Source organism: Dipodomys spectabilis, unplaced genomic scaffold, assembly GCF_019054845.1.
Source record: "Dipodomys spectabilis isolate Male_0828 unplaced genomic scaffold, ASM1905484v1 ptg000018l, whole genome shotgun sequence".
In the NCBI taxonomy this organism is placed as follows: domain Eukaryota; kingdom Metazoa; phylum Chordata; class Mammalia; order Rodentia; family Heteromyidae; genus Dipodomys; species Dipodomys spectabilis.
This window is the reverse complement of record NW_024870695.1, coordinates 14610638-14623901: the sequence shown is the minus strand read 5'-3', so window position 1 is coordinate 14623901 and position 13264 is coordinate 14610638.

The window sequence follows — 13264 nt, the reverse complement described above, 5'->3', positions numbered from 1 at the left end:
TTGAGGCAGGGAAGGACATGTACAGATTGGCTGCAAGAAGGATGGATTAGTGAGAGATAAGACTGGAGACAGAAAGACTGGAAGGAGGCTGCTATCCAGAGGTTAGGGTCTGACCTGAGATTGAAGGTGTGAAAAGGAGAGGAAAGGCAGGATTTGAGAGACATTCAGGAGGAAAATGGATAGGACTTGGCAAGAGATTGGCTGTGTGGGTGGGAGACAGACAGCAAGAATGACATGCAGGTGTTGAGTGAGCAGGACACCATTTTACACAAGGATGTCGGATGCTGAGCAGGAATGAGGGAGGAGAGGACCTCAGATTTGAACTTGTGGAGTTAGCAAGGCTGAGAGCCCCTCAGTTAGAGTGTGCAGAGGGCACTTGGGTCTATAACTCTGAAGTTCAGGGGAGTCATAAAGACTGGACAGTGTAGAGCCAGCCACAAATCAGCACATCTGTGATCCAGTAGTGGCTGGAGTTAAGACAGGGCTTGAGATCAGCCAAGGAAAGAGAGTGAGGAGAAGATGAGGGCAGATATCCAGGGATTTTACAGAGTGGGGTATGTCATTTCTGAATGCTCTCTTCCCCTCCTGCCCCCTGCCTATGGCAACTCAATGCCTGGGGCTTAGTCGATTTTCCATTGAACTGTCTAGTGTGATTCACTAGTGGGCAGACCTAGATTCTGTCCTGTGAGATCCTGGACAAGTTCCACAGCTCTCAAATAACTACAGTTTCCTCAACTTGGAGATAACACCTATTCTATCTCAAGGTATTTCTGATAAAAGGCTTAAATAAATAAACATCCTAGGTGTTTATTTACCTTTCCCCCAACTTTTTGTCAGTCATAGGGCTTGAACTCAGGGCTGGGTGCCCTTCTTGAGCTCTTTCTTTGCTCAAGGCTAACACTCTACCACTTTGAGCTCCGTTTCTGGTTTTTGAGAGGTTAATTGGAGGTAAGAGTCTCATGGGGACTTTTCTGCCCAAGATGGATTTGAACTACAATCTTCATATCTCAGCCTCCTGAATAGCTAGGATTATAGGTGTGAGCCACAGGCATCTGGACTATTTACTGTTTATATCTTACTTTCTTTCATTATTTTTATTTTTTGTAGTCTTGGAGCTTGAACTCAGGGCCTAAGCACTGTCCCTGAGCTGCTGCTGCTGCTGCTTCTCCTTCTCCTTCTTCTCCTTCTCCTTCTCCTTCTCCTTCTCCTTCTCCTTCTCCTTCTCCTTCTCCTTCTTCTTCTTCTCCTTCTCCTTCTCCTTCTCCTTCTCCTTCTCCTTCTCCTTCTCCTTCTCCTTCTCCTTCTTCTTCTTCTTCTTCGGCTTGAACTCGGCCTGAATGCTGTCCCTGCACTCTTCAGCTCAAGCGAGAGCTCTATTGCTTGAGCCACAGCTCCACTTCCGGTTTTCTAGTGGTTTATTAGAGATAAGAGTCTCTCGGACTTTACTGCCCGGGTTGGCTTTGAACCGTGATCCTCAGATCTCAGCCTCCTGAGTAGCTAGGATTACTGGTGTGAGCCACCGGTGACCAGCTTCCCTGAGCTTCTTTTGCTCAGGGCTAGCATTCTACCAATTGAGCCACAGCACCACTTCTGACTTTTTCTATTTATGTGGTACTGAGGAATGGAATCCAGGGCTTTATGCATGCTAGGGAAAGCACTCTACCACTAAGCCACAGTCCCAGCCCCTATCTTACTTTATTTATATTTTGCTCGTCCTGGGGCTTGAACTCAGGGCCTGGATGTTGCCCCTGCACTTTTGTGCACAAGGCTAGCTCTCTGCCACTGGAACCACAGCTCTTCTGCTCATTTGTGGTTAATTGGAGAGTCTCATGGGCTAGTTTCAAATTGCAATCATCAGATCTCAGCCTCCAGAGTAGTTAGGATTACAGGTGTGAGCTACTGGTGCCCAGCTACAATGTACTTTAGATTTTCTTTTGTTGTTGTTGTTGGTCATGGGCTTTTTTTTTTTTGGTCCGGTCGTGGGGCCTGAACTCTGGGTCTGGGCGCTGTCCCTCAACTCTTCAGCTCAAGGCTAGCACTCTAACACTTCAGCCACAGCACCACTTCCGGTTTTTTCTTTTTTGCTTATGTGGTGCTGAGGAATCGAACCCAAGGCCTCAGGCATGCAAGGCAAGCGCTCTACCACTGAGCCACCTTCCCAGCCCCTGGTCATGGGCTTTAACTCTGGGTCTGGGTGCTGTCCCTCAGCTCTCCAGCTCAAGGCTAGCACTCTACCATTTGAGCCACAGTGCCACTTCCGGCTTTTTCTGCTTATGTGGTGCTGAGGAATTGAACCCAGGGCCTCATGCATGCAAGGTAAGCACTCCATCACTGAACCATTGTCCCAGCCCTAGATATGTACTTTTATGCTTTGTAAAATACATGCATATAAAATGTTATACAATCATTATTGAAAGATATCCTTGGAAGCAGCCTGCAGGGCCAAAGCAACGAAGGGCCTTTTTAGGGCTCTCTCAAGGGAATTTGGCTCCCATCTCAGAGTTCCTGACTCAGAGTTTCTGACTCAGGCAGTAGGAATTGCTGGGGCTCCCCCACAATTAAACAAACACTCACTGGGCTCCAACTATGTGCTGTGGGCTCCCTGGGCTACCCCAAGAAGTCTAGCACGACCCCGCCCTCAGGGATATCTCTCCTCCTTGAATCAATAGGCAGGGCCCAGCAGGACTGGAAGGCCCAGCCCTGATGAGTTACTGAGGCCCAGACCACCAGCACCTCACCCCACCCACTGCGCTCAGGGTGACTCACATGGAATACAAGTCTGCTTGAGAACCATTTCTGCCCAGTTGCTGATTCCCATCCCCTGGGAGACTGCCCAAAAGGACATAAATGCCTAAGCCTCTGGCAGCCTTCTGCCCTCTTCCGAAGTCACCAGGAACTTGAGGCCTGTACCTAGACACGTATCCAGGTCATTGACTCTGGTCTGCAGGAAGGCTGGGGGGTAGGGAGCTGGTTGAGCTTCCTGGCAAGGAAAGGGTGCAGACTTTTTTTTTGGTCAGTCTGTGGGGCTTGAACTCTGGGCTTGGGCGCTATCCCTGCGCTCTTCAGCTCAAGGCGAGCACTCTACTGCTTGAGCCACAGCGCCACTTCCAGTTTTCTAGTGGTTTATTGGAGATAAGCGTCTCATAGACTTTCTTGCCCCGGATGGCTTTGAACCATGATCCTCAGATCTCAGCCAGCCTCCTGAGCAACTAGGATTACAAGCATGAACCGGCACCCGGCAGGTGCAGACTTTTAACCATGACTCTCAACTCTCTCAAGCCTCTGCTAATGGAGTGGGTGGGATGCAGGGGGTGGGGGTGGGGGAGGGCTGGGAGGCAGCATACTTAGGAAGTGGAGGAAAGACCCGGCCAGAACTGGGATGCCAGCCTTGCAAAAGGAAATCACACAGCCCCTGGGTGCCTTGTATGTTGCCTGGCCAACCGTTGTTTTGTTGTTTGTTTGCTTATTAAATGATAACCAGGTGCCACGTGCCAGTGGCGCTCTAACTGGTTTACAAGTCTTATCTAATTGGATCCTTCTTTACTTGATGTGGGTACTATTATTAGTCAGGTTTTAAAGACAAAGGAGACAAAGCTTAGTTAACTCGTCTGGCTGGCATTGAGTTGGAGGTGGGATTCAGGTGAGTCTGTCAGACTCCTCAGCCTACATTGTTGTTCTCTAGGTGAGACACCTGTACCTCATTTACACCCCTGCCTGCTGGGCCAGTTTGGTCACAGGATACCCCAACTCTTCTTCCTTGGCTTTCCCCTGATTCCTGCTTTCTCCCCCACTTGTGTCAAACCCAGAGTACAGCATTCCTGCAGTCCCTGCCCTTTTCCAAAGTTCTTTCTCACCACACCTTATTCTGGACCAGCGCCCATTTTTTATCCTCCTGCCTGGCCATAAAAAGAAGCCTCACCCTTGACATCCAAATAATCTTCTATTCATGTATTACTTTATGGCCCGATTGTTTTGCCCACAGTCATGCTATTGGTGAGGTGTGCAGGTGTGATCTAGCTGCCTGCTGGCCGGGGACTCCTAGGAACATAGCAGCCTTGTCTTTTGATGTGTGTGTGTGTGTGTGTGTGTGTGTGTGTGTGTGTGTGTTTACTCTATCTCCCTGCTAGGCTTGAGGACAGATTAGGCCATCTCTGTAACCCAGCACTTGGCACAACACCTGCCATGGATTCTGTGAAGCACTTCATGGATGTTTGTGCAGGAAGAAATGAGAGGAGGCGTAGCTATTTGCAGGAAGACATGTAACATTGGAGGTGATCATAAGGAGTGGGGAGATGATAGTTGGATCTTGGGGAAAGGGCTTTGACTCCCTTCTCCAGCCCTCCTTTTACAGCTTAGGACATGGAATCAACCCTCTTGAGTATCTTGGGGGTCATGAAGTAAAGAAATCCAGACAAAGAAATTAGGGATGGTTGGCTATCCAAGTGAAGCACAGATGAAGGCCATGCAGCAGAGCCAGTCAGTTGGGTCTGCTTAAGGCTGATGATTGTACCTTCCCCCCCCCACCCCTGCCCCCTATTTATACTAGGAATTCAACCCAGGGCAGACAAGTGCTCGGTCCTATTGTTTTTGTTGTTGTTGTTGTTTTTAGTTTTGGGGATAGAATCTGGATAACTTTGCCCAGGATGGCCTTGAATTCAAGATCCTCCTGCCTCTGGGATTATGGGTGTGCACTACTGCACCTGGCTGATTGCACTTTTAACCGTGGCCGGCCATGCCCTCCTTATCCCTCGTTCACCTTTGTTAGTATCTGGGTAGAAACAGCTCACTGGGTGATTTTATTAACTAGGTCCAATGTGTCAGCTAAGAATACATTCCCTCTCTCTCTCTCTCTTTCACTGAAATTTGAACTCAGGGGCTGTACCACTGAGCCATGCCTGTAGTTCTTTTTTGGTTTGTTTGTTTTTCTGGTAGGGTCTTGCGTTTTGCCAGGGGCCAATCTCAGACCACCTGCCTAGGCCTTTGGGACTACTTTATGTATGTGGGATTATGCTTTTCCATGCTGGGACCCCCATTCTGTTTCTTATTTCTGTTGCCTTATCAGGAGAGGGAATTCAATCTACCAAGAGGGGGAAAAGCAAGTCTATTATGAAACCAGTTCAACATTTGCCAAGCACTATTGCTAAGGCAGTGAGAACCTTAATGAGAAGACATAGTAAAAATGGATTCTCTCACAGTTTGGAGGCCAGAAGTCTGAAATCAAGGGCTGGGCAAGTGGCTCAGTGGTAGTTTGCCTCGCATGTTCAGGCCCAGAGTTCAAGCCCCACGACTGACAGACATGTGCATGGAAGCGCGCACGCACGCACGCACACACACACACACACAAGAGGTCTGAAATCAAAGTGTCAGCATGTCTCTGTTCTGTGCCTCTTCTGTATCCTGGCAGTAGCTGGCTGTACCTGGTATTCCTTGGCTTGTGATTGTGTTACTTCAATCTCTGGATGACCATGGTTTAAGGGCAGCCCCAGCAGAAACGGTTGCTGGTTTTCAAACTAACCAGTAAAAGGCCAAGCTGGCTTAGTGGTAGAGTGCTTGCCTAACATGCATGAAGCCTTGGGTTTGATTCCTCAGTACCACATAAACAGAAAAAGCTGGAAGTGGTGCTGTAGCTCAAGTGATAGAGTGCTAGCCTTGAGCATAAGAAGCTCAGAGACAATGTCTAGGCCCTGAGTTCAGTCCCCTGGACTGGCAATAAAAAGCCAGGCTGGGGACATGGCTCAAGTGGTAGAGCACCAGCCTAGCAAACTTAAGGCTCCAAGTTGAATTCCCAGTTCTGACAAAGACCACTTCGATTACACTGGAAAATGTGGAAATGTCTGCATCACAGGTTGTGATCCACAGTAAGTAGGAGCATTGGCTAGGCAAGAGGATTTTTAGGGCTGGCCAGAGGGAGAAATCCAAGGGTACTACAGGCCGGAAGCCTGGTAGATGGGGTGAGCAGGAGGATGGATACTCAGGGGTGAATATTGTCCCTCAATGACCTTCCTGAGGCAGAAACAGTCATTGGATTATTTTCTCTGAAAGTGAGCTGTTCCAGAAAGGCCTGGCTTCAGTCAGGTGCTTCCTGCCTTTACTAGGCAGCCCTAACCATTTGAGCCATTCCCTCTTTTGCTCTTTTTTTTTTTTCCCTGCCGGTCCTGGGGCTTGAACTCAGGGCCTGGGCACTGTCCTTGAGCTTCTTTTGCTCAAGGCTAGCTCTCTACCACTTGCACCACAGTACCACTTCTGGCTTTTCTGGTTATGTGAGGAATCAAACCCAGGGCTTCATGCATGTGAAGCAAGCACTCTATCACTAAGCCACATTCCCAGTCCCTCCTCCTCCTCTTCTGCTTCTTCTTCTGCTGCTCCTGCTTCCTCCTCCTCTTCCTCCTCCTCCTTCTTCTTCTCCTTTTGGTTGATCACAGGGGTTGGCTTGAACTTAGGGCCTAGGCACTGTCCCTGAGCTCTTTTACTCAAGGCTGGAGCTCTATTGCTTTGAGCCACAGCTCTACTTCTGGTTTTTGAGTAGTTGATTGGAGATAAAAATGTCTCATGGGGACTTTTCTGCCTGGCCTGGCTTTGCACCACAATCCTCAGCTCTCAGCCTCCTCAGTAGCTAGGATTACAGGTGTGAGCCACCAAAGTCCAGCTACTGCTGATTTTTTTTTTTTTTTTTTTGGTCATGGGCATTGTCCCTGAGCTCTTCAGCTCAAGGCTAGTGCTCTGCCACTTGAACCACAGCATCATTTCTGGTTTTCTGGTGGTTTATTGGAGATAAGAGTCTCGCAGACTTTCCTACCTGGACTGGCTTTGAACTGCGACCCTCAGATCTCAGCCTCCTGAGTAGCTAGGATTACAGGCATGAGCCATCGATGCCCGGCTACTCTGATTATTTTTAAAACAGGATCTTACTTTATGTTTATGGTCTGCGTGGACTATGACCCTCCTATTTATTCCTCCCACCAAAGCTGGGATGAAAGGCTCATTCCACTGTGCCCAGCTATTAGTTAAGGTGGAGTCTTGCAAAGTTTTTGCCAGGCTGGCTTCAAACTACATTCTTTTTTTTTTTTTGCCAGTCCTGGGCTTGAACTTAGGACGTGGCCACTGTCCCTGAGCTTCTTTTGCTCTACCACCTCAGCCACAATGCCACTTCCGTCTTTTTCTGTTTATGTGGTATTTAGGAATTGAACCCAGGGCTTCATGCATGCTAGGTAAGCATTCTACCACTAAGCCACATTCCCAACCGCCACATTCCTCTTGATCTCAGTCTCCTGAGTAGTTAATATTACAGACGTGAGCACTCAGTGCTTCTGACTGAGGCAGACCCTGAAGGAGTCAGCAGTTGGTACCCAAACTGGACATTCAGGCCTTCTTTGAGGGAGAACCTAGCTGCACACTTGTCTGCCACAATTGGACAATGAAGAGAGTTAGCTGGCAGAAAGAAGAGTATAGCAAGAGAGATCCATTTATCCTTAGAGGTGACCTTATTTAGAAAAACGTGTCTTAGTAGGTAGGATTACAGTGAGGGTCTTGAGAGGGACCATCTGGGTGGGTCCTATGTGTCCTCATAAGAGAGAGGCAGAGGAGCTGAGCCAGATCATAAGAGAGACAAAGGTGACATGAAGACAGGAGGCAAAGGGAGCAATGATGTGGCCACAGGCCACCATGCTGACAGTCACAGCAGCTAAAAGATGACGAGAAACTTCCTGGTGCCTCTTGACAGGTGGTGACCTGCCACATCTTGGTCTTGGCCCAGTGGAACTCATTTTTGGACTTTAGATCTGCAGAACTAGGAGAGAATCCAGTTATGTTGGCTTTTTGGGTGGTTTTTTTTTGTAATTAGCAAGTTTGGGGTGATTTAGCCAAGTGCTGATGGCTCAGGCCTATAATCCTAGCTAGTTAGGAGGCTGAAATCTGAGAATCACTGTTCAAAGCCAGAGTAGGCAGAAAAAAATCCATGAGACGATGAACCGCCAATTAATCAGCAAAATGCCACAAGTGGATGTGTAGCTCAGGTGGCGGCTGAACACCAGCCTTGAATGAAAAAAAAAAAAAATCAAGCAAGAACACAAGACCCTGAGTTCAAGCCCCAATAATGGCACACACACATGCTCATGCATACACATGCGCATGCACACACACACACACACACACACACACACACACACACACACATATACACACATATACAAACACATCAAAAAAAAATCTGGGCTAAGTTTGTTATGGTAGCCCCAGAAAACAACTACCAAATGTAAAAGGCAAATTGCCAGCAGGGGTGCATTAGATCAGCCCCCCTGGGTTCTGAAGGGAAGGGATTCTAGGTGGATCTGTATGTGGACAGGGCATTTGTCAGAGTACCTAGAACTTGGTTTCCATTTGCATTTGCTGCTCAGACCTCACTCCTGCAAAAGATGAGTGTTTCCCCTACAATGGTTACCCCATTTGCCTACCTTACGTCAGAAGGCAGCTGCTGCCCCCCTGCCATCCACTCAGCTGTACTTTGGGTAGCCACATGAGACTGTTTGTTTTTGTAGGTCAAGGGGATCTGGGTGCTGTCCCTGAGTTCTTTGCTTAAGGCTAGTAGTGCTCTACCACTTTGAGCCATAGCACCACTTCCTGTTTTCTGGTGGTTAATTAGAGGTAAGTGTCTCACAGACTTTCCTGGCCAGGCTGGCTTTGAACCATGACCCTCAGATTTCAGGCTCCTGAGTAGCTAGGATTACAGGTGTGAGCCTCCGGTGCCAGTGTGAGCCACTGATCTTTGACCTTGTTCTGTTCTTCACCTATTCCAGGCTGGGCACCTGCAGGATCTCCAGTCTCTTGGCTTTGCAGAGAAGAGTGATTGCTGAGGACAATGCATTTCCTGTTAGGGGAAACCTAGCAAAACCTACTACTGCTCCCTGGGCAGAACTGAGTACATGGAAGGAAATGTGGAGCCAGTTTGAACTATAACCCAATGGGCTTCGTGGCTGTGCCTGAGGTCCTCAAAGATGGTTTAAGTAAACTTCATTTTCTTTATGCAACAAAGACACATCTGGTATATGATGTAATTATACTTTAAACCTAGCTTTAGGGGTGCTTAAAGGTGCTCCTTTTTATCAAGCAATAAAGTAGCTGTGTGGAGGGCATTATATTCATAGCTCACAATCTTATCACAAAGTCGGCTTCTTTTATTGCTACTCCCAGAAGAAATCCCCTGAAAGCCAGGGCTGGGCAGGTCTCTCTCTGACGGAAGTACTCCTCCCCTCCCACTGGTCCAGAGCCCACCTCTATCCTGAGCACCACCTCTATTGTGGTGGCCCTCAGGAAGGATGGGCCACAGGTAGGCCTCACATTACAATTCTCACTGGGGCTCTTTCTGTGGGGCTGGGAAAACAGTGCTGCCTCCCTAAGCTCAGTTTTGGAGGCAAAAAAATGGAGGTTGGCTCTGTGCCTTTGTGCCTCTGATCATGTACAATAATGTTTATTGAAATGAACTTCAGGAAATGGAAACCACTAGGTTTCTTTCTTTGTTGCTTTTGCTCTTTCTTTTTGTCTTGTTTGTTTGTTTATCTGTCTTTGGAGGGTAAGGTTGGACACAGAAATGGAGGGCAAAGGATGAATGAATGCAGCAGCAATACTTACTAGACACTATGTTGAAAATAAACTATCCAACTTGTGGGTGGGGACAAAAGGGAAAAACTGGGAGAGAGCAAGGGAAGGAGTGACAATGTCCAAAAAGAAATGTACAAGTCATGATCTGACTTGCATAATGATAATCCCTCTGAATGTCACCTTTATAATAGCCATTAAAAAATTAAGCCAGGGGCTGGGAAGGTGGCTCAGTGGTAGAGTGCTTGCCTTGTATGCATGAGGGCCTGGATTTGATTCCTCAGCACCACATAAGCAGAAAAAGCTGGAAGTGGGGCTGTGGCTCAAGTGGTAGAGCGCTAGCCTTGAGCTGAAGAGCTCAGGGACTGTGCCCAGGCCTAGAGTTTAGGCCCCACGACTGACAAAAAAAAAAAAAAAAATTAAGCCAGGTGCTGGTGGCTAACACTACAGGAGGTTGAGATCTGAGGATGATGGTCTGAAGCCAACCTGGAAGTACTGGAAACCTTTTTTTTTTTTTGTCGGTCATGGGGCTTGAACTCTGGGCCTGGGCGCTGTCCCTCAGCTCTTCAGCTCAAGGTGAGCGCTCTACAGCTGAAGCCACAGGGCCACTTCCTGTTTTCTAGTGGTTTATTGAAGATAAGAGTCTTACAGATGGACTTTTCTGCCCAGGCTGGCCAGGAGGCTGCCCAGCTTCCTGAGTAGCTAGGATTATAGGTGTGAGCCACTAGCTCCCCACCTGTAATCTCCAATGAACCAACAGAAAACAGGAAATGGTGCTCTGGCTTAAAATGGTAGAGTGCTAGCTTTAAGTACAAAAGCTCAGGGATGGCACATAGGCCCTGAATTCAAGCCTCAGGACTGACAAAAAATAAAATAAAATGAATTTTTAAAAAGGAAACAGGATTCACACACACATATACCCACATACAAAACAACAACAAACAAAAAACAACTGAGGTCTGAGGATTATGGTTTGAAGCCAGCCTGGGCAAGAAAGTCCATTTTACTCTTACCTCCAACTAACCACCAAAAAGCCAGAAGTAGCCAGGTGCTGGTGGCTCACACCTGTAATCCTAGCTACTCAGGAGGCTGAGATCTGAGGATTGTGGTTCAAAGCCAGCCTGAGAAGGAAAGTCTGTGAAACTCTTATCTCCAATAAACCACCAGAAAACTGGGAATGGAGCTGTGGCTCAAGTGGTGGAGTGCTTGCCTTGAGCTGAAGAGCTGAGGGACAGCACCCAGGTCCAGAATTCAAGCCCCATGACCAACAACAACAACAAAAAAAGCCAGAAGTAGAATTGTGGCTCAAATGGTAGAGTGCCAGCCTTGAGCAGAAAAACCTAAGGGACAGCAGTCAGGCCCTAAATTCAAGCCCCAGTACTGGCACAAAACAAAAACAAACAACAACAAAAACTCCTGGGGTCTGTGTCAGTGATGCATAGTTTTGGGCTTAAGGAGCTAAAATTCTTTTTTTGGCGGGGGGGGGGGGGGGGGGGGGAGGGGAGGGGACTGGTCTGGTCGTGGGGCCTGAACTCTGGGCCTGGGCACTGTTCCTCAGCTCTTCAGCTCAAGGCTAGCGCTCTACCACTTGAGTCACAGCACCACTTCTGGCTTTTTTGTTTTTGCTTGTGTGGTGCTGAGGAATCGAACTCAGGGCCTCAGGCATGCAAGGCAAGCGCTCTACCATTAAGCTACCTTCCCAGCCCCAAGAGCTAAAATTCTTTTATTTTTCTCCCTGGCCTCCCCTAAGAGCTAAAATTCTTAAGGGAAGCAAACACATGAAGAAGAGGCCGTTATATATTATTATATGTATATATATATATGTGCATAATGAATCATGTACATATCATATTAATTAAACATATATAAGCAAGCTGTAAGGAGAACAAGAAAATTCTTGATGGAATGAGAGGTAAAATAATGAGTTCAGTTTTAAGGGATGAATAGGAGTTTGTCTTGGGTTACAATGGGTAGGGAGGCCAGTCCTAGCCCAGAGCACAGTAAGCACTCCTAATCTCACGATCCTAAACAGCCTCTGTGCTCAAGAAGATAAGCAAAGAAGGGCCTGGTGTCTAGGGAGAGTTGGATGGGGGAGGAAAGGAGGTTGGAGTGATACAGAAGCCCCATCTAGGAGGGCCAGGCCAAGGGATTCCACTACGGGCTGTGGGCAGCCTTTGGAGGCCTTGTCCACCCAAGGAATATCTAGAGTCAGGGATGGAGACAGATAGGATTCTAAGGCTATACTTGTGCTGGACCCAGCACAAGTAGATGGGGAGAGGGAGTCTTGAGAGAGTTAACTAGTTAAGAGTCAAAATATAGGGCTGGGAATGTGGTTTAGTGGTGGAGTTCTTCCTAACATGCATGAAGCCCTGGGTTCAATTCCTCAGTAACACATAAACAGAAAAAGCCAGAAGTTGCACTGTGGCTCAAGTGGTAGAGTGCTAGCCTTAAGCAAAAGCAGCTCAGGGACAGTACCCAGGCCCTGAGATCAAGTCCCAGGACTGGCAAAAAAAAAAAGAGTCAAAATATAGTGAAAGGGTGACATATAACTGTAACCCCTCTGTACATCACCTTTAAAATAACAATTAAAATACTTTTAAGCCAGGTGTCGGTGGTTCACACCTGTAATTCTAGCTACTCAGGAGGCTGAGATATGGGGATGGCAGTTCGAAACCAGTCTGAGCAGAAAACAGTGAGACTCTTTCTCCAATTAACCACTCATAAACTGAAAGTGGCACTGTGGCTCAAGTGGTAGAGTGCTAGCCTTGAGCACCAAGAGGCCCAGGGACAGTGTGCAGGCCCTGAGTTCAAACCCTATAACTGACAACAACAACAACAAAATTTTAAAGAGTCAAAATATATCCCCTGAGCTCTTGTGCTCAAGGCTAGCACTCTACCACTTAGAGCCACAGTACCGCTTTCAGCTTTTCTGGTAGTTAACTGGAGATTGGAGTCTCACGGATTTTCCTGCCAGGGCTGGTTTTGAACACGATCCTCAGATCTCAGCCTCCTGAATTTCAAATGTGAGCCACAAGGGTCAGGCATCATTTCTCCCTCTTTATGGAGAGTTTGTCCCAGGCTCTGCCAATTTTACCATACCCAGTAAATCCCTCTCATTGAACTACTGAAAGTTTGGGGGAGACATTGAGACAGATGATATTTTGGTGTGAGGAGACTAAGTTCGAGAAAAATACAACTCTAGGCAGAAAGAAATACAATGCTCCTCTGCCCACATGTGGAATTCTGCATAGGCCTGAAGCCTACCTCTGAGCAAGAAGAGGGGAATGAGGGCATTTGTGTTGTGGTGGCCTGGAGATGGGGGAAGGCCAGGAGGGGTTAGCGTTCCTAGTTCCTGCAGGAGATCTTGAGGGTAGGGCTCCTCAGGCCAGGAAGGGAGACTAGGTCTTTTGCTCAGTGCCTGCAGTTGTAGCACTGGGACTTGAAGCAAGGGACAGCCTGGGAACCGGTCTGCCAACCAGTCTAACTAGGGATTGGTTTCGATTCAGGGAGTTCAAAGGGAGCGGAGATGCTCAGCCTGCCACAGGAGCAGCTACAGGAGCAGCACCCCTTAACCCTTTCCCTGTTGCGCCCTGGGGCAATATCCAGAGGGTGGTCCATATTGGAGAGGGAAGCTGATGGCGGCTGGGGGCGTGCAACCAGATACTAGAGAACG